Genomic DNA, 24066 nt, shown 5'->3' with positions numbered 1-24066 from the left:
GTATTATTGAGCCACTGTTAAGTAGTTTTCAACAATGAAGTCATTGACTAAATGCTGTTAACTTATTGTTGAATAACATTGAGTCAAGAGCAAAATTTAGTTTCGAAGTATATGTGAAAAACACACGCACATGTGTATGTGTGTGTCTTTTGCACATATATGTTGCTTTACTGATCACTTGATCACCATTGCATATATACAGGGTGTTGTTTCACGTTACTTGAACCATAGACGTATACACACGTGTTTCAGCTAACTTTACTCAAATTTTAAAAATATGCCGATGCACCATAAAACGATGCGACCAAATGCATGTTGCTCACTCTTGTATGTGTCACGCTATTTTTGTATTTTTCCTAAGTAGTTAATTAGTCAAGAAAATTAGCCATTCTGAAAGAACAAAGTTAGGCGAAAAATTCCAATTGGAAAGTTCTAAGCACTTTGTAAAACGTCCGACTATGCAATTTCGAACTTTCTATCTATTAAGTGTTAGTGTTTTTCAGCTTCCTGCGGATACCCGCGAAATACAAAAAAAATGGCTGTGGCTTAGCTAAGGTTAAGCCCAGGATGCGAAGCATACTAGCCTTTATTTTAGTTGTTGAACCACTGTTTAGCCTGGTGAACTGCTGTTGCTTGGCTATATTTGGTTCGGCTAGACGAAGAAACCACTCATGCGTTACTCTGCTTCGCCTTCAAGAGTGGAACGCGACAGCGTTCCCGTCGACCCGCCAAGGGGTGTAAGACAATGGGCTACGGCGTAGCGACTACGCGCCCCGCATTGGACGCGGTGAGCGTCGAGCAACGCAGCGTTCGGCGCGGCAACGAAATGTGCGCCTGAGCAAGCGACGCACGCCTGAGCCTTAGAAACAGCTCGTTTCTAAGGCAACACCGCATTCACTAGACGCGCTTTTGTACCGCTTTGAAGCATCGTACTCGTGCCTCAGTGGTAGCGTCTCCGTCTCACACTCCGGAGACCCTGGTTCGATTCCCACCCAGCCCATCTTGCAAGAGTTGAGCCAAAATCACCTAGAAAATCAGTCTCTGTAGCACGCCGCAACCTTCGCTTCTCATTCCAACGAGCAGCTCTGTCTCCAGGAGGCATCTCACCTCGTGAGTGTCTAGCAGAAGCTAGCTACGCCATCAGAGGCAAGCGCAGCTGCTTATATACCGCCGCGACGCCGCGAGCGACGGCGCGAGTTGGAGCCCCATTTCTCCTCTGTCGTGACGTCACGGTGTCACGTGGTATTGAAGGTGACACCGCCGCGCCTGAGGAGCTGGGTTGAGCTCTCGTAATATGCTTCGCATAAAAATGGCCAGGCTTAGCTTGGTTAAGCCAAGAATGCGTGGCATATTGCGCGAGTTGGGGCCCAGCTTTTCCTCCGGCTGTCGTGACGTCACGTGACGTGGTTGCGCTAAAGGTGAATGGTGGCTGCCCAGCCGCGCCCAAGGGCTGAACTGAGTGATTGCAATATGCAACGCATAAAAATAGAAGTGACTTGTTAACAAACATAGCAAACTTAAAAGAGAATAGACCCACATATATGAGACGCGTAGCAATGAACAATGGCTCATACCCTCAATGGTGGCTGCCCGGCCGCGCCCAAGGGCTGAACTGAGTGATTGCAATATGCAACGCATAAAAATATCACCTGACATACCCGCTTGCACGCCGTGCTTGCAGCGCTCCCAAACGAGCATACCATCGAGCAGGGTGTGTTGCCGCTTAGAAGGCGACAGGGCAGTGACGAAGGCGTTGGCTGTGGTATGGACGCCAGCGACGGGCTTCCCTCGCTGCGGTTCATGATTTGCGATAAGCAGATGGGTGTTCACACCGGTTAAATGGTATGTTTTTGTTTGTGCGCGGAAGGCTTAGGAGCAGTGCAATCACGACTCGCACGCGGGCATATCGCGTGGTATTTTTTGTATTTCGCGAGCATCCGCAGTAAGCTGAAAAACACTAATACTTAGATAGAAAGACAGAAACTGTTTATTCGGACGTGCTGCCAACTGCTCTGCAACTTTCTAATTGGAATTTCTTTCCTAACTTCCTTGCTTCAGAAGTTGGTTAATTATCCGTGCCTAATTAGCTAATTAAGCAAAATACAGAAATAGCGCGACACGCTACACACCAAAGGGAGCATGCATGCATTTAGTCGCGTCGTCATAGAGCGCATAGAGTTTACACTCGGCCTAAAGATAGTAGAAACACCCTGCAGATATATATATATATATATATATATATATGTATATATATATATATATATATATATATATATATATATATATATATACTGGCTGCGTGTTAGGAAACGGCATTGCATGCCTCCATGTTAAATATGGTCAAGGTGGCGGAGAACGTTAACAATATTCAAGTCTGAGGTTTGACCTGCCAAAACCACGCTTTGATCATGAGCCGCACCGTAGTAAGAAACTCCATATTTATTTTGACCATCTGGGGTCCTTTAATCTGCATGCACCGAACGCACAGTACACGGGCGTTTCTGCATTTCACCCCAATCGAAATGCAGCCGCCGCGGCCGGCATTAGATCCCAAGCACTCGGGTTAGTAGCGCAACAACTCAGCCACTATGCCACCACGGCGGGTGTGGCGGAGAAAGGAGTGAACATCGCTTTTACAGAGTGCGTTTCGCTTAGATGTTACCCGTTAGCGCGCTACAGAACGAAATGAAAAGCTTGGCTGATATGTACGACATGACGCTCATATTTCACATGAAGGCCAGATTCTTTTCTGTGACCTAGGCGGTGTGCTGGCGAATGTGTTGGGAGTCTGCTCGGCCACCAAGCACAATCTGCGCTGCTATACTTTCTCGGTGACAAATCGCACAGCGCAGAAGCACACGCACAAATGTTTCAAGAATGGGACGACAGACCGCCTGCAGTTTGCAATGACGTCGAAATAAGAAGCACAAACAGCGACGTTCCTTTACTTTTCTGGTCAATAGTTGAGTTCGCATGGTTGCGGCACGCATTCCTTTTTTTTTTTAAATCCAAACGACGAAAACGGTGCGCGTAAAAATTAGCACAGCGTTTGCGACGTTTGAATTTGGCGCCTTTTCCCGCGCATTCCATTAGCTCCGGCCGGTGCACTGCGTTACTGCGCTAAAGAAAGTAGTTCATCAAAGAAGCGAAGCAAAAAACTTTCAGACACTTGCAAATCGCAAAAAATTCTTCAGTAATAACATGAAATTACAAAATTTGTTATCAAATGGTACAATTTATGATAATATAAGCGTGTATTTGTATGAGCGTAGATGTATGATTGCGCGTTTGGGCTGTTGATGCTTGGCGCATTCCGGCAGGTTCGTGCACGCTGTTTGCTTGAGAGTTTCCTGCGTTTTCTGCGTTCTTTGTGTGCTTCGCTGTGACATCTGTGCAATATTCCTGCGTGTTGCTGGCTTTTTATGGGCTTGTTGCCTCGAATATCGCCATGATCGCCTCCGACTCAAGGGTGAGTGATTGTTTTGAATTCCCCTTGTTCGTCCATTGCGACGGGTGAACGGAAGCACGGGAATTATTTCAGCCCTTGTGCGTGTCTTCCGCGCGCCTCTTTTCTAGTTTTCATTCCTAGTACTATCCTTCCGTTACGAGAATTGGTTGTACAGCACTAGATTTGTGGTTTTGTGCTGGTTAAACTTTACACTCCGCTTGTGGTGACGTAAGGCAGCTATGTGGTGTCAGCTAAAACGGCATGTTGTACGCCGTGATTTCTGATTCGGTGTTCGAGCACCGATAGAGTTAGCCTTAATAATGAGCGCAAAACAATGCGACGTGAAACCATCCGATGTGTACTGTAATCGAAGATATCTCGTTTGCGCCACGCTAGTACAAGGCGCGTGGGAGAGCTTGTAAAGGCTAAACCCCATTAGCGCGATTTTGTGCGCGACAGCGACGGGTTCGCGCGACGGATCGGGCCGTCGCTTGAACAGATCGCTCGGTCTTGTCGCGCGTTCGCTCGGTTTTGCAAATCTAGAATTCGTCGCTCGTCGCCCGGAAGTGCTATGAGCGACTAGCCAATAGCGCAAAGCCGGAACTGGATGTACATAACTCCAGTACTTCCGATTGCCGCACAGAACGAGTAAACGATTGAATTTTTATACGTGCAGGGATAAGAACCTACTGCAAGACTTTCAGAAATATTTTATGCTGCTTTTTACAGTAAAATACATGTGACTCCGCGGTGCTTCGAGGCCACTACCTGACACGCCGCGCGGCCGATGTTCGCGCGATCGGAGAACACAGAGGAGGCTGTCGCGCAATACTAATAAAGAATTTCAAGGGTGTACATGCGATTCTATGCGATACGTGAGATACAATAGGGGTGATGCCACAGAGTGCCGCGAAATCATCGAGTTATACGCCTTGCCAGCCGCGTGTGTTTTATTTTCTACCAGTTCGCGTGCATTCAACTTTCCTTTTTCGTCTTCTCCGTTCGACGCCATCGAGTGCTTCGCGCTCGATGGCTTCGCGTAGCGGCTCTTTGCATTCACGGAAAGGCAGATTTCATGGCAGTCCAGGTCCTACAACATTCAAAATAATGTAATTTCGTGAAATTGCAGCTTTTCGCTCTTCAGTAGCTGATTGATTTAACAAAGTTTTAAAATCGGTAAAGGAACGAGATGCCTGGCATATCTGCCTTGTCGTCCCACTGTGTTTCGAGGCGGCATGTATACGTTATCGGCAACATAAGCATCAATAATTAGCATTGTTTCTTGTCACCATAGAAGTAGCTAGTTATGTCGAAAACCTATTTTTGCTTTGAATCCGAGCACTATAGAGCGAACAGATTGGAAGGGGAGCGCATCGTTGTGAACTAAATGACGACGCTTTGCCAGAAGCTTGGAATAACGCTTTGTCGAAAGAGCAGTTCTGTGAAATTCTTTCTTTAAGAGTAAGCAAAACTTCAGTAGCATCAGGTAGACGGGGAGTAAAAGAATGTAACACTGTGGTTTTATATGAAGGAGCTGCCTTTAATATGTGGCCATAACAGTTAAGTAGATGCGTGGAAATAATGTTTAAAATAAGTAGAGGAATGTGAAATAAATTATTTGACAAGCTCACACTGCCATTGGCAAGAGTGGCCACACTTTAGTCTATTCAATGACTAGTCATTTGTATCCGTCCATTGATGTCAGCCTAATGGTCCATGTAGCTCTTTTGATTGTTGCTTTTGCTGCATTGTGGCTTCACGTTTTAATACTGACATCTTTTTTCAGATTCAAAATGAGCTGGGAGACGCCCCAGCTGGAACGCTAAAGGTGAATTGTTTGGTCATCCATTCTGTAGCGTCACCATGATCAAATACAGTGATGCCGTGAAAATTGATGCCGTGAAAATACAGTGATGCCGTGAATTACAGGAAGCAGAAAAAAACAACATTCCTGATGCAACTGCAAGGCATTTGCCCCAGTGATCAATTGGTGCAGAGTGCCTTCATTGGGACACATGGTGCCTCTAAGCACTCAGCTTAAAGACTTTGCAACTGCACCGGGAATGGGAGTGAATTTCAGTGTCACTTGTGAATATATTAAACGCAGAATGTGCCTTTTTCAGTGTATATGCCTGATATGAGAGGGGCGTTCAGAAACTTAGTGTGGACATTAGTGGTCTACATGAGTGCACATCTTTCTAGTTTTACCAGAACGAAGGTATTAAGACCTATGTCATACAGCAGTGCACTGCTAGAGGTATCAAACCAGAACAGCAGCACCCTTTGAGAAAGTTGGCTGAAGAACGAGCAGTGATCGGGGCTTTCTGCATTTCAAGGACCAAATTCCAAAAAGATTGATGCCGAGCTGGACGGTGTGAAGTGCCGGTTACCACATACTGTAGCCAGCATGGCATGAACCTCCTTGGCATTATGTCTCGTTAAGATGAAATTGGAAATTGGGAGGTTGAGGGGAAATGGCAGGGCTCCCCTCTGGAGCAGCCAGTGCATGCCCTTTGCCATACTGATAATCCTACCCTAATGAGAACCAGTGATGCATGTAAACCTATTACGCAGCCAAGTGCATTTCTTTTTTGTATTAAGGGGACACTAGTGACACCCTAAATGAATTTAAAATAAAGCATCGTTTTAAATATCTACTTCTGCAAACTTCTTAGTAGTTGCTTGATTATTAGAGAAAATAAAGCTAAAAGTTCAATTGTCTGACTATCGCCCCAAAATCTTCGTGCTGACATCTCATTGTCACATAGATTCCAAATATTTCTTCAAACTTGGGCTGTATTGGTTCTGTAAAAGTTCCTGACGCTTCTTATTTTGGGTTTTTGGAGTGCGATGAAGAACATCATTATTTGTAAAAAAATAAATTGCTGCACCTGAACAGACAGCATCAAAATCCATGACGTCACAGCAAGCTGGTGTAATAACTTCAAGGCAGCACTGCCACCAATCTTTCCTCTTGCTGTTTTTACAGTTTACTCACCTCCTTGACGGTACGCGTGAATCTCTGGAATTGTAGGAAGGTCATTTACAGATACAGCTAAAATAATTTTTCTCTTTAGTGCTTTCACCGTAGTTGCTTAGGGGTGTTGGCACAGTGCTGCTAAGCGCGCGGTCACAGGATCAAACAACTACATTTTGATGGAGGGGAAATACAAAACTGCCCATGTACCGTGCAGCTTGATTTGGTAAAAATTAATCCAGAGTGCCTAAACATCATATTGGCGTGCCTAAACATCATATTGTCATTTTGGCACTTAAAACGGCAGAATTTAATTTATTTAATTTTACTTTAGTGCTCCTTTAAGCTGTAGAATTCATGATCTCTGCAAAAATTCATGCTCAAAGTATTCTCCATAAAGATTAAATAAACAGTAGATATAAGTGTCTATACTTTGAATTGTGGCGATATGTGATGACTATTAGAACGGTGGTACAATGAGACAGACAGAATTGTAATACAATGTGTGACGGCACGATGATGCACATCGAGAAAATGACCGAGTCTCCTAGAGGTCCCTGACATGGACATCAACTGACTGTCCACAAACTTCTGAGTTCACTCCGTGATCTTGTGCAGCCTGTGCTTTGCGAGTCGATTAATTTAATTGAGGTGTTGGTTGGCACATACTGTCCTTGCGGCTTATGTGCATTTCATACGGTGGAGTGGAATCTCACATATTACTTCTGGAGCACAGCAAGCGAACGGGATGTGTAATGGTAATCTTAGTAATGATCGACCATCATGTCCCCCTTCAAGCTCCTAATGCTGCTTGCCAACACAAGCAGCAGCAGTTGCCCAAGATAGCATGAAAGCGATTCATTGAAAAGTGGCATGTGCCCAGGGTCGCATACCCAGTCACCCAAGCTGTTCCGACAGTTGATTTTAAACTCTTCCCTCAACATAGCAGCCCAATCTCCCCATTAGACCATGGGCTACCTATTAACACAAATGGATGGGAAAATAGAGACAAACACCTGAAAATATGAAGTATCTTAAGAACGTTATTCACAATAAATAGTACTAGATGTGCATTAGCGCAAGCTCTTGGGCCAGTTAATGCATGATGAACTTGAAAAAGGGGGGTACCAGCAAAACAAAGGATGCACACACATGGAAAAGGCATTAGACAGGGACGGACGCTGGTCCGTCCGTGTCTAATGCCGTTTCCTTGTGCGCGTGTCATTTGTGTTTCGCTGGTACTCCCCTTTTTCAAGTACTAAATGTTTGAATACTTTGGTTTATTATTCTTATTTGTGCTGGATTGTTTTTCAGAAACATGTGCCATCCAGACAGCATAAGAAGCTAGTAAGAAGTCAAGTTTAGCATTCTAGATTTGCAACCGGTACTTTTGTAATTTATTTGCAGTAGGGCTGTTGTGTGAATGTGCTTGAAAGGCTTAAAACTGTTTTGCTAACACTTACTTAAACATGCAGGTTCACATAGGCTGTAGGAGTGCACATTGAGAAGGTTATCCTGGCACAGCTTACCATGGCCTGCTATGGTAGACCAGGAAAGTTCACAAGGGCCTTGCTTCACCATGTGTTCGCAGAGGAGCTCATGGGCCATTTGGGCTTTGCAAATAACACCAAGGGGCAAAAGAGGCTCTTGACCCCACCAGGGTCAGTGCTGTTATAGGCAAGTACCATATATTCTTTCCGGTTGCATTTTTACATTCACATTTTTTTCTAAAATTATGAACTTACCATTGGCATAACAAACAATTTTCAAGTAGCCTGTGTGTGCAGTTGTGTGCTACAATAACCTACCATTTGGAATGACTGTTCAGTGATCTTAAGTGCCTAATGCCGCCATACTCAAATGCTTCTAAAATTTAAAAGCTGCCTTCACTGCCGAAAGTTTTTAGCGGCTCCACCACATAAAATGAGCTGCATTTGTGCATTAGCAGTGCTACTTGGCGGTCCTTGCAAGGAATAGTTGTCTGTGAAGCACGCTCCAAATCTGTTGGCATGGAGGACATGTTTAAGTAGCCTGAAAGTGTTATTTTAATACACGAATTGCGGAGAAGCTATGCTCAAGTGCGGTTACTGCTCAGCTCGAGCAGGAGGACGTTCACCAAATTGCAGAAATCAAAACAGCTCTCCAGGTTCTGAGATGTGAAACTGTAGTTTCACCAATTTTAACTGACCACATTGAATTAAAGTTGCCCCTATTTTGAAGGAGGTCCATGTGATGCCAGACAGCAGCCTATCAGCAGAGGGAACCTGAGGAGTGTGGCAATTTTCTTTTGGTTGTTCCAGTCAAAGAAACAACAGGGACAGAGTTGCCAGCTTCACTGTCAACAGTACTATGTTTAGTGGACGCTTACTCATTCTAGGCACCTAACCTATGACTCATATTTATTACCGTGCACTTTATCACTTTGTATTCTAAGATACGAAAAAAATATTTATGTGGCTTTTCCCCATATACTTCAATAAATTTAGAAAAGGCTCTTGGAGCCTAATGTATAAAGCTTCCTACAGACTATCGGACATGCCTACTACTCCCGTCCTGAAATTGTTAGAACTGTTTTCTGCTTCCTTACTTCACCTACCTGTTAACAGGGTTATTATGAACCATTGCCAAGTAGATTATGGGCTTAAATTTATCAAAAAGATGAATGGGCTTTTCTGTCGCTCTTGTTTAGCCCATTGAGGATCACATTTTGGGGAGAAATATGCCTCTAATTTAGGAGATATATTTTTTGTGGTGTGCAAATACTCAAAACTTTCGAATTCAATAGTGTAGTATTCAATTTAGTCTTAGAATGGTCACTATTTGTAAACGCGAGTATTCTAATATTTCGAAACAACAATAAAACATGAAATTTGAGCTAAAGTACGGTAAATTTTCACCTCCAATAACATAGTATAGCCATAAAGCGTAAGAACTTGTAAGAATAGCAGACCAGGCTACGTTACTTAAGTAGCTGTACTTTAGAGGTTGTACAGCCATCATTTATGCTTACTGATGTCCTGTGCATGTGAAGAAACTTTTTGCTGCTCTATTTGTGCCTTTAATAAACAGCTCTTCATAACAATGACAGAAACTTGCTAACTTTAAGAATGCTAGGATGGGAACCTTGTTTTACATTAATTGTGATATCAGCTGTTCATTATTCAGAAGCTATCCAATATTTGATTTGCTTCTGGCATTATTCGGTTCAGTCTCAAAAATAACTTTTCGTGCATACTTAATATTTTTATTGCAGATTTAAGTTCTTCAGAGTGACTTTCCGAGAAAATAAACTGGTAAATAATTTTTTTAAAATAACAATAAAGTGGCAATACCATTTCAGTATTTGCAGTTTTACATGTTCTATTTTTTTATGCAGAATAAAGCAGCATATTTTTTTGTGTAATGAAACTTACAAAAACTTGTGGCAACACTCCCAATTTACTGCAATGACAGACACCAAGGAGCTAAGTGAAAAATCAGTTTTGGAGAAACCCAAGGAGCGACAGCACTATAACAATATTTTCGAGAAGTCTCAGAAGGTTGCAGCACCTCCAGTGGGATGCTAGGCAACTCTTTGTTCTGAAAAGGGAAATTTTTTCAAAACGTTCCGTCACAGCCACAGATGTACGGCAGTCAATCCTAAAAGGGTTAAAGAAGTCAGTCCTATGGCATATGGCTCTTAAAAGACTGAGCATTTCTTCGTATCTGTCACACTCTGCATGTGTCATGCTAAGCAGCTTGGTGCACAACTACACGGAATCCTCATTATAACAGTCATTAGTCGTTGAGGCAGAAAACATACTTCGCTGTAAGCAGTGTCTTCTTTAATGTAGGAAGTCCTAAGTCATTGTAAGGTGAGAAGTACATTCCGATTGCATGTGAACTCGGGAAACCTAACTTCAAATGAAGCTACATTCAATTGTAGTGACATGACAGTATTGTATTTGGAGCATGGAAAAGCACAGTGAAGTGCTGCACATTTTAATTGGGAAAGTTGCAAGAAATAATTTTAGTTGTCAGTTCAGGTTTATTTATGAACATGAATTTTTTTCACCATTTTGTTTCTCAGCAAGCAAAGTTCACATCTTCGACATTGAGGATATTCATAAAGTTATTTTGCTACAATGTTTTGTTCCTCTTTGCCCTTTCCTGCATTTGACACTTAGTTGAGTCCTGTGCCACTTTGAATAAATTTAAATGGTCATGCTGTAAAGCTGTACCCGTGGAAAGTTGGAATAAAGCAACACAAATACATAAATCAATTTCATTATAACGAGGGCATATTGCATGCCATTCTTTTGCATGTGGTAGTTGCTTTTTAAAACTTGTTCTGGCTTCTTGTTGTTTTTGCAGGCTTCACGTGTCGCAAATTTCCTGGTACCAACATGCCCTATGTAATGAACTCTGGCCTCGCTTCTCGCATGGGACCACTAGCCTCTGAAGAGCCCAAGTTGGACAGCTCAAACTAAAACACAAGTGTTGTGCTTTTTTAACTCTCAACATTTTTATGTTTTATGTTAGTCTCCTGAAGGCCCCGATTTGGATTTCTTAAATGCGCATACAAATGTAGTCCCTTTCTATGCCTTGACATTTTTGTGTTAATTTTAGTTATATTAATTATGCTAGTCTCCTCAGAAGCCCACATTGTATTGCTCAATCCGGAATACAAGTGCTGTGCTTTGTTATAGTTCACTACATTTTTATGTTAGTTATTGATATGGTTCCAGTAAGGATAGTGTTTCCTTGTTAATATATTTTTAAGTATCTTAAGTCATTTCATGCCAAACCACCCAATTTTGTCAAGAACTGTTCCATTATGGCAAACCATTTCAAGTTTGCTTGATTTTGAGCAGGTACAATGCTAAAATTTTTGAGAAAATTTGCTTTCATTCATACACTTGAGTCATTCCAGGGCAACCAACCAGTGTTTTTTTGACCATCACAGATATAGTTGAAGCTCCGAACACTTGCTCCCCATTTATTTTCCTTCGCAATAATTTTTTTAAATATTGGCAAAAATTCATTGTTCTTGCCCAGCTAAGCTACAAAGCACTGATACACGTTTCTTTTGAAAGGGAAAATGTATGGTCCAGATATTCAGATGGTGTTCATGTCAAGAGACTGAAGTGGTGTGACTGCCAAAATTTGTAAAGTTTGAATTTTTTTCTAACGTAGGGAAATACAGAAGGCACAAAATAAATATAAAATCAGACTGGTTGACTTGGGATATTTAGTAAAGCAATGAAGGGTGCTAGTTCGTGAACGTTCATGGTTATATTGCGCTCAGTTTTACACAGACAATGTTAAGGAAGGACAGGACGTGGACGGACGTTGCGCTACGTCCGTCCACGTCCTGTCCTTCCTTAACATCGTCTGTGTAAAACTGAGCGCAATATAACCATGACTTGGGATAGCTGCAAAATATTTCGAGCCTTGGAGGTTCAGTTAATCAGCTAATAAAACTAAAGTTCAAATTTCTTTGCAAAAAGCTTCGTGTTGAAGGTAAACAAATTAGCTTTAGTGGTTGGGACAAAAGTATGTGTCACCCATCATTACACAGCCCTACATGTCTGCTATTCCTGTGACGAGTGACAAAAAGGTATTATTCTTTAAGTGCAATAAATTAGTTTTTATAATGTTCACTTGTGGATCACACATACAGCATAAATATATGAAGCCATGTCATCTACCAAGAAAAGATTGTTAATGTAATTAGCCACAAGAACTACGCTACAAACTGACTGCCTTTGTTATCATTACGAAAGCAGGTGACGTCAAGCTGTGCAGCTGCAGTCTCAACTCGTATTTTTTTAACATGAACGCAAAAAGTGGTCGCCAATGGTGTCTGACCACATCAAACTGAACATGGCACATATGACTTTTATAGATGAGCATGTTCCGGCTCTGAAACAGTGGTAGCAAACACCCCAAAAATTTGTTCATACTCATGTAGGTTTTCAGTCTTAATTATGAAAGTGTTTTCTACTTGCATCATCATTGGGCTCCACGGAGCAGGGCACAAAGTGTCATGCTCCCTCTATGCTGCATTGCAATGCGACATGCCCTTTAAAATGCTTTGTGTGAACAATATCAGCTCTTTTTCTGGATTTACTGTCTACATAATAGCTGATATTTCTTTTTGTAAACTGCATGAAACATATCTTTTAGCACTGCAGGATTCCCTCACGTATTTAATACGTACCAGGTCTGTTAGAAAAGTACTTGACCTTTTTTTGCGAACACCTGATGAGTATAAAACAAGCGCGTTTTCATCAGCCGCCCTTGAACCTTTGTGCGCATGCACGAATTTTTTCCCGCCTGCCAATAGTGTGAATTGCTGGGACGCAGCATTTGAATGAGGTAGTACACAGTGCTCTGGTCGGCTTTTTATTGCAAGAAAAATGGCGGTGGGACTGGAGCAGTGCTACTGCATCAAATTTTGCCAGAAACTGGGCGACAGCCGAGTGGAAATCATTCGGAAGATTCAGTCTGCTTTCGGTGACTGCTATGAGCAGCACACAGATTAAGGAGTGGTACAACCAGGTTAAAGACGGCCACACATCGGTGGAGAGCGAGCCCGCTCTAGTTGGCCATCAACATGCCGAAATGACCAGGTCATTGCCGAAGTGAACCCCCGTGGCGATGCGGGACCGTCGTGTGACTATCCGAGAAATTGCGGAAGAGCTGGGCATCAGCACATTTTATCCACATTCCATTATCACTGAAGATTTGGCCATGAAGAGAGTTGCGCTGAAATTCATTTCCAAGCTGCTCATGGTGGAGCAAAAGCAACTTCATGTTGAAGTCTCACAGACATGCTGAATTCCACAAACAGTGACCCCTAATTCATGAACACCGTAATCACTGGTGACAAGTCTGGGGTGTATGTTTACGACCCAGAAACCAAATCCCAGTCGTTACAGTGGAAGCATTCCACGTCACCAACCAAAGACCGTTAAGTGCACAGCAATATCAAACTGTTGCTGACTGCTTTCTTTGACTCTCGCAGTGTGGTACACCATGGGTACGTACCACAGGGTCGAACAATCACTAAAGACTACTACAGGGATGTCCTCCATGGCCTATGTGATGCTGTGTGGCACAAGATACCGAAGTTGTCAACAGGAAATTGGCGCATCCATCACGACAATGCTTTTCTCGCACTTGATTCAGACTCTTTTGGCGAAAAACCAGACTCCTGTAGTTCGACAAGCTCCTTACTCTCCTGATATGGCTGCCTGCGACTTCTGGCTGTTTCCCGAAATAAAGAGGCCATTGAAAGGAGCGCGATTTCAGACAAGAGAAGACATTATGACTGCAACAACAGCTAAGCTAAACTCCATTCGGAAAGAGGCCTACTTGGAATGCTTCTAACAATGGCGGCACCGCTGGGAGAAGTGGCTGGAGTCCCAAGGAGACTACTTTGAGGGTGGTTAGGTTTCCAACGCTCCAGTTATGCCAGGTTTTTTTTTCTTCAGCCAAAGGTCGGATACTTTTCCAACAGACCTCGTATTGATATTTTAGGTGCAATGGCTGTATGGTTTACCTGGCCCACACCAAACACAAGCCTCGTTGCCTTAGAGCATGTGTCCCTTGGCAACAAAATGCAGACCCTAACACCGCTTCTCTGTCATCTGTGTTGCAGACGAAGCCAGCTTTGTCTGCATTCGCGGCCGGCAAGCTGTGCGCACATCCAAGAAAAGTCGGTGCTGACAAAATTTCAAAAAAGAATTCGTTGCATTTAAAAATAATGCCTTTTTTACCTTAACACATGCATAGCAGACATGTAGAGCTATCCAATAATGTATCACATACTTTTTGGCCAACTACCAAAGCTGTTTTTTCCTTGAACATGAAACTTCTTCCAAAAGATTAGAATTTTTTTTGTGCAGGCGATCAGCTGAACTTTCAGAGCTATAAATATTTTTCTGCTATACTATGTCACCTGGGCTACCATTCTGTATTTAATTTCGGTCCTGTGAATTTTTCGTTAGGAAAAAAAAACTAACGGATTGCAATTTGACTCACTTTTGCCGGTGCCAAAAGCACTTGAAGTATTCAAATATTTGAAAAATTGGTTATTTTTGCAGCTGCATCACTTCACCGTATTTCCATGCACACCATTTGAAGGCCTCGATCAATACAGTGTGCATTTGAAAAAGAATGTTGATTGATGTCCTCTTGCTCAGCTGAGCAGGAAAACTAAAGTGTCACCAAAATGCTACAAAATATCTGGCAAAAATAAATAAATGTGGGTAACAAATTTTGAACTCTAGTAAACATATGGCAGTGTTTCAGCTATATGTGTGGTGTCAAAAAAAAAAACGCTGGTCGATTCGGCATGGAATCGCACACCTGCAAGTGCATCTGTGCCATTGTCAGAGTTCAGTAAAAACTGCATTTTACATTTTTCTCTAATAGCTGTTTTTTTTCATATAAAATTCTAAAGCAGTTAATATGAATAAGTTACTGATATGGAATGATTTGCGCAGGAACGTTATCATGGCAGAAAACACAACTGGATCATGCAACAGCAATGCAGCATAATAAACTGCTCCCATAAGCATCACTTATTCTGATTGCCATGTTTCAAAAGTACGTAAGGTTTACTGAAATTGGCACACGCCATTCAACCAACAAATAAGGATTGTACAGTGATCCATTTTCAGTTAGATTTTTTTAACATTGTGTATGCCAGGTAGCATAATTCTTGAGCTGGATTATTCAGAGGTGGACATTACTAGCACAAGAAATGGAAACATTAAACTGATTCCCAAATTTATTAATTCACTTATAACATCACGGCACATATTTCAGTTTGCAAATTGTTGCCAGTGAGTTTGAAAGACATATTCACTTCAAATTGTTTTCGAGGATGACACCAGTTTCGAGATATTTCCACAATTGTGAAAGAAATACATGGGCATTCCAGTTACTTTTGTGCTTGAATGCATAACAGTGCGTTTTGTTAAAAAAAAGTAAGTGCTACAGCAGTGCATTTCTGCAGCCAGTTTGATGGCATGTGTCTCATTACTGGTGTCATTCGGGAAATTTATTCTAAGTGCATACACCTTGTAATATTACTGGCTACAATTCATAAAAACTTTATTAGGAACTGAGTTTTTGTTAATCAGCTGACTATGTTGTCTTGATTTCTCATGCAAGTAATGTTTGGCACTCTGTATCTAGAATTATGTTAGCTGCAACAGCCAGTCTTTAATAAATTCCATGAAACTTAAAGATAACCACCCTGCATATCAGGTCTCAGTTGAGTGCTGTGGGCTCAAGCAAATCGTGCCATGGTTATAGTACCGCTGGCTGCCTAATAGAGAAAACAAGTACCTTTTTTGAGTGTTCTTATATACAGTCATGCCAGTCTGCTTGTACATTTATTTATTTAGGTATTTATTTTAAATTGATTTCTTTTGGGAAATGTGTTTTACTTGAGGGCCACGCAGACTACACCTTCAGTATGCAATTTTGTTATGGCGTCAAGCTGCAGGAAGTTTGTACTTTTAGTTTTTAAGAAGTTTCTGATGTTCTCAAACTACAAATGGTTGTACATTTACACAGATGTTTGGTTACAAATAAACAGTTCACCTAGAAAAATGGTTTTTGTCTGCATCAGTTCAGCACTCTTCATTTTGTGGAGGACCATTCACTCTGACAATTGAAAAAAGTGGCATAACAGTACTGCTAGCAGGTTTACAATATGGTTTATTACAGGCAATCTGGGAGCATGCTTTTGAGCCCATTTTGACAGAGGCCTGCGATACAAAATGCCTGTATTTAAATTTTATTCCTACCCTCACAGCAAACATACACATGTGACATCAAAGGTAATTATATGCAACATAGCTCAGCAGTATTTTAAGGAAAGTGCAGGTTTAAACTGCTAAATAGCCAGTGGAGCATAAAGGGCTTTCAGCATAATTTGAGTGTTGATGTTCAACAGATCTGCAACAATTCTTCAATGGGCTTTCAATATTGACGAACAACGCATTTCAACAGTACCTCAATGGGCTTTCAATTTTGAGACTCAACACATCTTCAACAATGCTTCAATGGGCTTTCAACATTGACAAAGAAAAAATTTCAACAATACCTCGATGGGCTTTCAATTTTGAGCTTCAACAATGCTTCAATGGGCTTTCGACATTGACAAACAACACCTTTCAACAACACTTCAATGGGCTTTCAACATTGCCAAACAACACAGCTTCAACAATGCTTCAATGGCCTTTCAACATTGAAATACACCATAGTTTCAACGATATGCCAATGATCTTTCAAATTGAGAGGCCACAATGGTGTTTCGACAAAATGTCGCGGGCCAATTATCAACACCTGTCAACAATTTCCTCAATGATGTTTCAACAATTCGCCAATGATCTTTCAAGGTCATTTGTTGACGTTGAACAATGATATATCAATAACCTTTCAACAATTTTTTTTGTAAGGGAGCACCCTCTGCTGCGTCACAGATCTTACAGCCGCCGTGGTCAGTTGCTTCGCGGCTGCTGGGGACTGAGGGCCGGGGTTTGATTGTTGTATTGATATAGGAGGTTGTGGCCAAGTACTGCACCAGGGTGGCCAATCCTGCTCTGGTGAGAGAGTGCGTTACCGGTTCTGGTTACCGGGATCAGGCCGCACTCCAGGCCTGTTTGTGCAATTTTTCAACACACGGTTTTTTGTATTTTCCGGTGGAGAATTGCGCGGCACCGGGATTTGAACCACGGTCCTCTTGCACGGGAGGCGGATACTCTACAGTCCCCGCAGGAGTTAAATTAAAAATTTAAATTATGGGGTTTTACGTGACAAAACCACTTTCTGATTATTAGGCACGCCGTATTGGAGGACTCCGGAAATTTCGACCACCTGGGGTTCTTTAACGTGCACCTAATTCTAAGTAAACGGGTGTTTTCGCATTTCGCCCTCATCGAAATGCGGCCGCCTAGGCCGGGATCCGATCCCGCGACCTCGTGCTCAGCAGTCTAACACCATAGCCACTGAGCAATCACGGCGGGTCCCGCAGGAGTTGTACGCCTCATTTAACCTACAGTGGTGCCCTATTTGATCAGTCAAGGTGGACCAATCTGAACTCGGTTATTTCGCACGGATGGCAGTCGGCTAGAGAACCTGGTATTTATGACCTGCACATGTGTGGCCATACATAATTCAGGATATATATAATTTTTTGAGTAGGGTTCCCGTACAGTGATAAAATAAAGGAAAAGACATTAAAAAGAAAGAAAAAAGGGAAAAAAGGAACATAACAGGTGATTTGAACTCGCGACCCTTGGATGTTGCCCGGAACGATAGCTCAGTCGGTTGGTTCGTCAGGCCCCAGGTTACCTTCAAGCGCCATAGCTCCTGCTCCGAGCCTCATACTTCCGTCGAAAGGGACTGATGTTGTCCGCGATAGTCGAGTGGTTGGAAGGCATTACTGAAAAATGGCCGCCCGAGGAGAAGAGCGAACTCGAGCGGCTTTAGAGACTAGGAAAACTGCCTTAAAATATTTAGACTTGAGGGAAAGCTTCGTTAACAAACTATAACACGGCAATCAGCACTCGAATACGACGAGAGAAATTATTGAGACGTGGAAAACTCCCTTGAAATAAATATGGTTTGCGAGACAAATGCTTGTAATTATTGAACCTCTTAAAAGATGAGGGGGAATATGCGCTCACCGAGAGGGCATCGCCCACAGGACCACCACCACCAGGCACCTTACTGAGACGTGGAGGGCTCTGCGGCTGGAACAAAGCCTCCCTTCTCCGCCGGCCAAGAGGGGAAAACGCGCTTTCCGATCGCTCAAGGTTGCGCGGACCTAGTATAACTCTAGCGTCCACGAAAAGCTTAAACAGGCGGGAGGGCGGCACGCATAGCGTGGGAAGCTAGCCGCCAGAACAACTGTCCCAAGGACTGCTGCTGACGAGGGCCAAATACCGTCGTGTAATTATAATAACCCTAATAGGACCATTTTCGAAAGAAAAAAAAGGAAACGGCCCCGAGGGCTATGACTGATAATTTTATATATATATATATATATATATATATATATATATATATATATATATATATATATATATATATACACACATTCATCTCATCTATGGGATCGCATGCGCGCGCTGTTGCTTTGTCTCTGCGTGCAGTAGTTAAGAGAGCCAGTTTAAGGGCGGAGAAGAAGGAAGGAAAGGAAAGTCTCTGAAGCAAAATTGCGGCGCCGTGGTTTTAAAGCGCACCCGTGGTAGAGAAACGCAAGGCGATATAAGCGTGCGTGGCCATGATATGCACACGACAAACTGCCTTAAAATATTTAGTATAACACGGCAATCAGCACTCGAATACCACGAGAGAAATTATTGAGACGTGGAAAACTCCCTTGATATAAATATGGTTTGCGAGACAAATGCTTTTAATTATTGAACCTCTTAAAAGATGAGGGGGAATATGCGCTCACCGAGAGGGCATCGTCCGCACGAGACCACCACCAGGCACCTTACTCATAGGAATAAATTCACGCGTGTACGAGCCACACGTGACAAGGCATTCACTTCTAAAGTGTATAAAAACAATTCAATGCTCTTACGGTTCGCAGTAAGCGATCGTTTGCACTGTCGTTGAGCGTTATCCCTACATAACTTATACAGCCTGCGCTGTCACCCTTTCATTTCGTGTTCCATCTGGTGAACATGGAGGAAGCAAAGCACTGGTCACGTAAAAGCGTTGCACTACAGAACACCTATACAAACTTAGAGAAGGGAAACTGTACCTTCTACTGTGCAACGGAAATAAGAGTAGCGGTTGCGTTGCGAACTAAAGTATGCGACCGAGAAATGGCGCTGGCACTATTATCATCATCATTACGTAGTGAGCAATATGGCCGCTACGGTAGCGGCTGGTGGGGTTCGTTGTGCTGTTCGCTCGCTGGTTTTGGTTGTTTGGCTACCACTTTCGGAGCGGTGTTCGTGTGTATGATACTCTAAAACGACTATCGATGCCTTTGTTATATCGCCAGGTTAGCGAGAGGCCTCCACTGGCAAAAAAAACACGTCAGACAAGTAAGCCTACATTGTTTATTGTCAATTGTGAATGAAGCAGTACATGACCACAATTTTTGTACCGGTCAGGTGGAGCTAGTGCTGTCAGTTACTGAGTTTACAACATACAGAAACACAGATAGTAATTTATTTAGCGGAATTGAGAGCTGAAATCGAGCGAAGTTTCCTCGTCGCGTTTGGCGTGCCGCTAAAGCAAGGACAACGACATTGCGCTCGCCTACGCTAGTACTTGTACTTCATACAGTGCTGTTTGACGTGTTTCATACTATATGTATGTTGTCTGCTTTCGAAAATTTCAGCTGGATTAAAAACGGAAACATAAGAAGTGCTCAGCAAACATGTACTGTCAGTAAGGTAAGCTCGAGTTGCAATGTCGCATTATTTTCATAACACATTGGTGATAGGCACGAAGTCTAGAGCGAAAGAAAAAAATGTTATGCTAAAGTTTAGATCACATATTGTGTGTTCTTGATATTTCTACTGCAGATTTAGCGTTCAGCTGCAGCAGTAAAGGCTTTGACACAAGCGGAGTACTCGTAGGCAGGCGAGGAACGTAATGGAGAAGACAGCGGACCTCTGTGTAAACAACGACACTAAATAAACCTATAAGTATGCCTAATTAATGCTCACGGATCCTTGTAAAATGCAATTTACGGTTTCATGTTGAAAAAACATCTCGGTTTGCGTGTTCAAACAATGCAAAAAGGTTACAAGGAGATGAACACGTCAGTTGAGTAATAGAGGTGAGAAAGGGAAGCCTAAGCATGCAGCCAACGTTTCAAAAATCAAACATATTTGTGAGGGCGGTGACGAAGATGAGTTCCCACGCTGACGCTTCCCTTGCTCGTCCACTGTTGATTGGCTAAATGTTAAGCCAAAATTCGAGTATATTTCAAAGGGCTTTTGTAAACACACTATCCTCAGGTATGTCATCTGCTGTTCGAAGAGAAAGAAAAATTGATTTTATTGTTTCGTCATGTTTGACAAGTGTGGAGTAGGCCAGTTGTGTGAAGTTGCCTGTTCTAGTCATTTCTTACGGTGCACGGCTAGCCTAGTTACAGATTTTCGCAAATGAAAAATGCAATATCCAGATCTAATTCTAACCCTATCACTTACTATCTTAACAGTGCTCCCTTAGATTTTATCATGTCCTATAAATATATTGGTGTACACATTACAAATAATTTAAAATGGACCAATATATAGAGTATGTCATTAACAATGCAATTCACCTGCTCGGGTACTTACAGTGCAACTTTTCCAAAGCACTGTCTACTTTAAAACCATACCTTTACAACATTCTAATACGCTAAAACTTGAATATGCATCTGCAATATGGGATCCCAGTCACATTAGTCTTACTTTTTCACTTGAACTAGTACAAAATAACTGTGCTCGTTTCATTCTTCCTAACTATAACTGTTCCGCGAGTATAACCTTAATGAAGCTAACCAGCACTTATTACCCTAGCTAGTCCGCATGTTTCTCTATTTTCATAAACTTTTCCGTCATACCACGCTTCACGACTTCATACCGCAGCCTCAAGTACTATCAGCGTCAAATGAAAGTTGAACAGCGGAGCGCGTGGCCCAAGCATAAGTGAAGATATAGTGCGCGCCGCCCAGTCATCACCATTGACAAGCGCGCACATCCGATTTGGCCGCACTGCGCGATCCCCCTCTAGTGAGACAATTTCGCTTCTGTCCTGGTTCTTACATTTGAAAGGCAGGAAACAAAAAATAAAAACGAAGCTGAAATATTGCAGTTTACGGCGAGTCTTGTCGCACAGATCGTCGAAGCCACAAGTGCTGTCAGCGCGAATAGCGGTGCGCGTGGTGCAGTTTGCACCGTCATCGCCCGCACCGCGCGGGCGAATCTACCTTGCGATGACGGTGCATGGGATGACAGCACTTGTGGCTTCGGCGATCTGGGCGACAAGACTCGCCGTAAACTGCAATATTTTAGCTTCGTCTTTATTTTTTATTTCCTCCCTTTTAAATGTAAGAATCAGGACAGAAGCGAAATTATCTATCTACAGGGGGATCGCGCAGTGCGCCCAAATCGTATGTGCGCGCTTGTCAATGGTGATGACTGGAAGGCGCGCATTATATTTTCACTTATGCTTGAGCCACGCGCTCCGCTGTTCAACTTTCATTTGGCGCACGTTCCGGTCAATGGAACGCGGTCATAAGCAACCTGACCCTGCAGCGAGCGTTAGGTTAGCGATGCAGAGTTCGCCGCATCAATTTGCAGAACACGCTGCTAGAGCGTTTTTCCCGAAATACGATCAAGCGTCACCTATAAACTGCCCCGAAATTGACGAGTCCGACACAACTTCCATATCCGATATATCCAGCCCTTTCACCATGGCCGAACTAATAGCGGCGATTGAAACTTCGAAGCAACGAACAACACCTGGTCCCGATGGTATTCCTTATGAGGTTTTCAAGAACATGGAAGGAGCACCTCTCGACGCACTTCTCCAGGCTATTAACGCGATAGCGTTAAGGAGCTCGTGTCGCAGAAAAGCCGGTGTCGTCGGCGTCGGTGTCGGCGTTTGCGGCGTTGACCGTGAGCGATAAATCACGGCAGGCGCTTCATAAATAAAAAGCAACTTCCAAGATTGGCCCGGTGGGAATCGAACCAGGGTCTCCGGAGTGTGAGACGGAGACGCTACCACTCAGCCACGAGTTCGATGCTTCCAAGCGGTGCAAACGCGCCTCTAGTGAATGCGGTGTTGCCTTCGAAACGAGCCGTGGAAAGTTATACTGCGGTGTATATCGGTAATTATGAACATGTAACGTACAGAAGTCACAATTACACGAGTTGCGAAGTGCGTTTCCGCTGCATTTCTTCTGCGCTTTCCGCACACGCAGAGCCATCTTGCGGCAAACACAGAAGACCCCCCTCCTCTCGATGTACGGCGCTGCCCCGACAGGAGGCGCGCCGCGCGCGCATTGGGACCGCTGCCAGGCGCGTCGCGGGACTCCCTCTCCCCTGACGACGCTTCGCCGTGCTCCCGGTTTAGATAACTATCTATCTCTCTGCCCGTGCCGATCACGACGTTTGGCTGGCGCAGATCGTTTCCCCTCCGAGACACCGAGTTCTTTGGTTCGTTCCGTTCGCTCAGGCGCACGTTTCGTTGCCACGCCGAACGCTGCGTTGCTCGACGCTCACCGCGTGATAGGTGGGCGCTAAGTCCGATGCGGGGCGCATCGTAAGTGATCGCTGTGCCGTAGCGCATTGTCGACCCCTTGGCGGGTCGACGGGAACGCTGTCGCGTCCCACTCTTGAAGGCGAAGCTTAAGCGTCCTCCAATTTTTAATAAGGTATGGGAGACTGGAAACGTTCCACCTGATTGGAAGCACTCAATTGTTGTCGCGATTCCGAAACCAGGAAAGTCTCCAAATAGCCTACAATCTTTACGCCCAATTTCACTAACCTCAACTGTCTGCAAACTCGCTGAAAAGATGCTGGCCACACGAGTTTCCTGGTGGCTTGAACGCCACGATAAATATCATCCTGCTCAAATTGGATTCCGTTCTTACCAGGGAACTGAAGACGGACTTTCTATCTTATCAGACGATGTTTTACAGGTTTCTCCACACAGTCACGCTGTGCGCACGGTAGTAGCAACAGACATAACGAAAGCTTATGACAATATAGACCATGAAATCATTATATCCAACCTCATCGACCTGGGACTTCCACCGCGGGTGATAAGATTCATCTACTCATTCCTTCAGAATCGCACATTTGCGATTAGAGTAGATGGAAGGCAAGAAGGATACTTCACATCGAACAGAGGAGTCCCACAAGGTTCGGTTCTGGCTCCTCTTCTCTTCAACGCTGCTCTAATACCTCTAGCCTGGCAACTACATCGGATTCCAGATGTGAGGTTCTTAATCTATGCAGATGAAGTCACTTTGTGGTCCGTGCATAAAGATATATCTAGACAAACTCAACAGCTTCAAGAAGCCCTTGATGTGCTGAACAACTACGCTCGGAAAGCAGGATTGGACATTTCCGCCCAAAAATCAAGCTATGTTGTGGTGGCCAACAAGAAAGGACGCACAAGAATCACGCAGCACCCCTTTACATTTAGACTCGGCGCAGTGACAATCCCTGAGGCTTCTGAGGTCCGCATACTGGGTCTCGATGTTCACCAATCCGGCAGTGGTGCACACTGGCTCCGTAAAACCAGACAGAGTTCGACAAAAACACTTCACCTTATTCGTCGCATTGCAGCAAAAGCAGCTGGAGCTCGTACTGACGTAGCTCGACGGTTGGTGCGTGCAGTCTTGCAGCCACGAATTTTATATCAAGCACAATTTCAACGGCTGACGTTGGCACAGCTGGCACAGTTGGAGACGATTAATCGCGATGCTGTGCGCACAATCACAGCACTGCCCCGCATCACTCCGATACCAGCCCTACAGGAACATGCCCAGCTCAACACAATTGCAGAGCTAATTTTGCAACGTGAAAAAGCACGTGAAATAAAAAAGCAACTTATTCCGGCTGTCGCTGCGCTGCATGCTCATTTTCACCGCGGCTCTCGGATTGACAATCAG

General features: G+C 43.6%; 1 protein-coding gene and 1 long non-coding RNA gene across 2 annotated transcripts in view; both read left to right on the top strand.

Annotated features, from left to right (window-relative positions):
• The window catches only part of LOC135921240 (secretin receptor-like), a 323541-nt gene that overhangs the window by 237732 nt on the left and 61743 nt on the right, over positions 1–24066 (top strand). The window lies entirely within an intron of this gene.
• Positions 3330–11718, top strand: LOC135921239 (uncharacterized). Its single transcript, XR_010570500.1, has 4 exons — positions 3330–3469; positions 5235–5276; positions 7901–8102; positions 10779–11718. It is a non-coding gene; the product is annotated as an uncharacterized lncRNA (long non-coding RNA).

Source organism: Dermacentor albipictus, chromosome 1 (genome assembly GCF_038994185.2).
Source record: "Dermacentor albipictus isolate Rhodes 1998 colony chromosome 1, USDA_Dalb.pri_finalv2, whole genome shotgun sequence".
NCBI classification, from domain to species: Eukaryota; Metazoa; Arthropoda; class Arachnida; order Ixodida; family Ixodidae; genus Dermacentor; species Dermacentor albipictus.
This window is presented reverse-complemented; position numbering and strand designations above follow the sequence as displayed.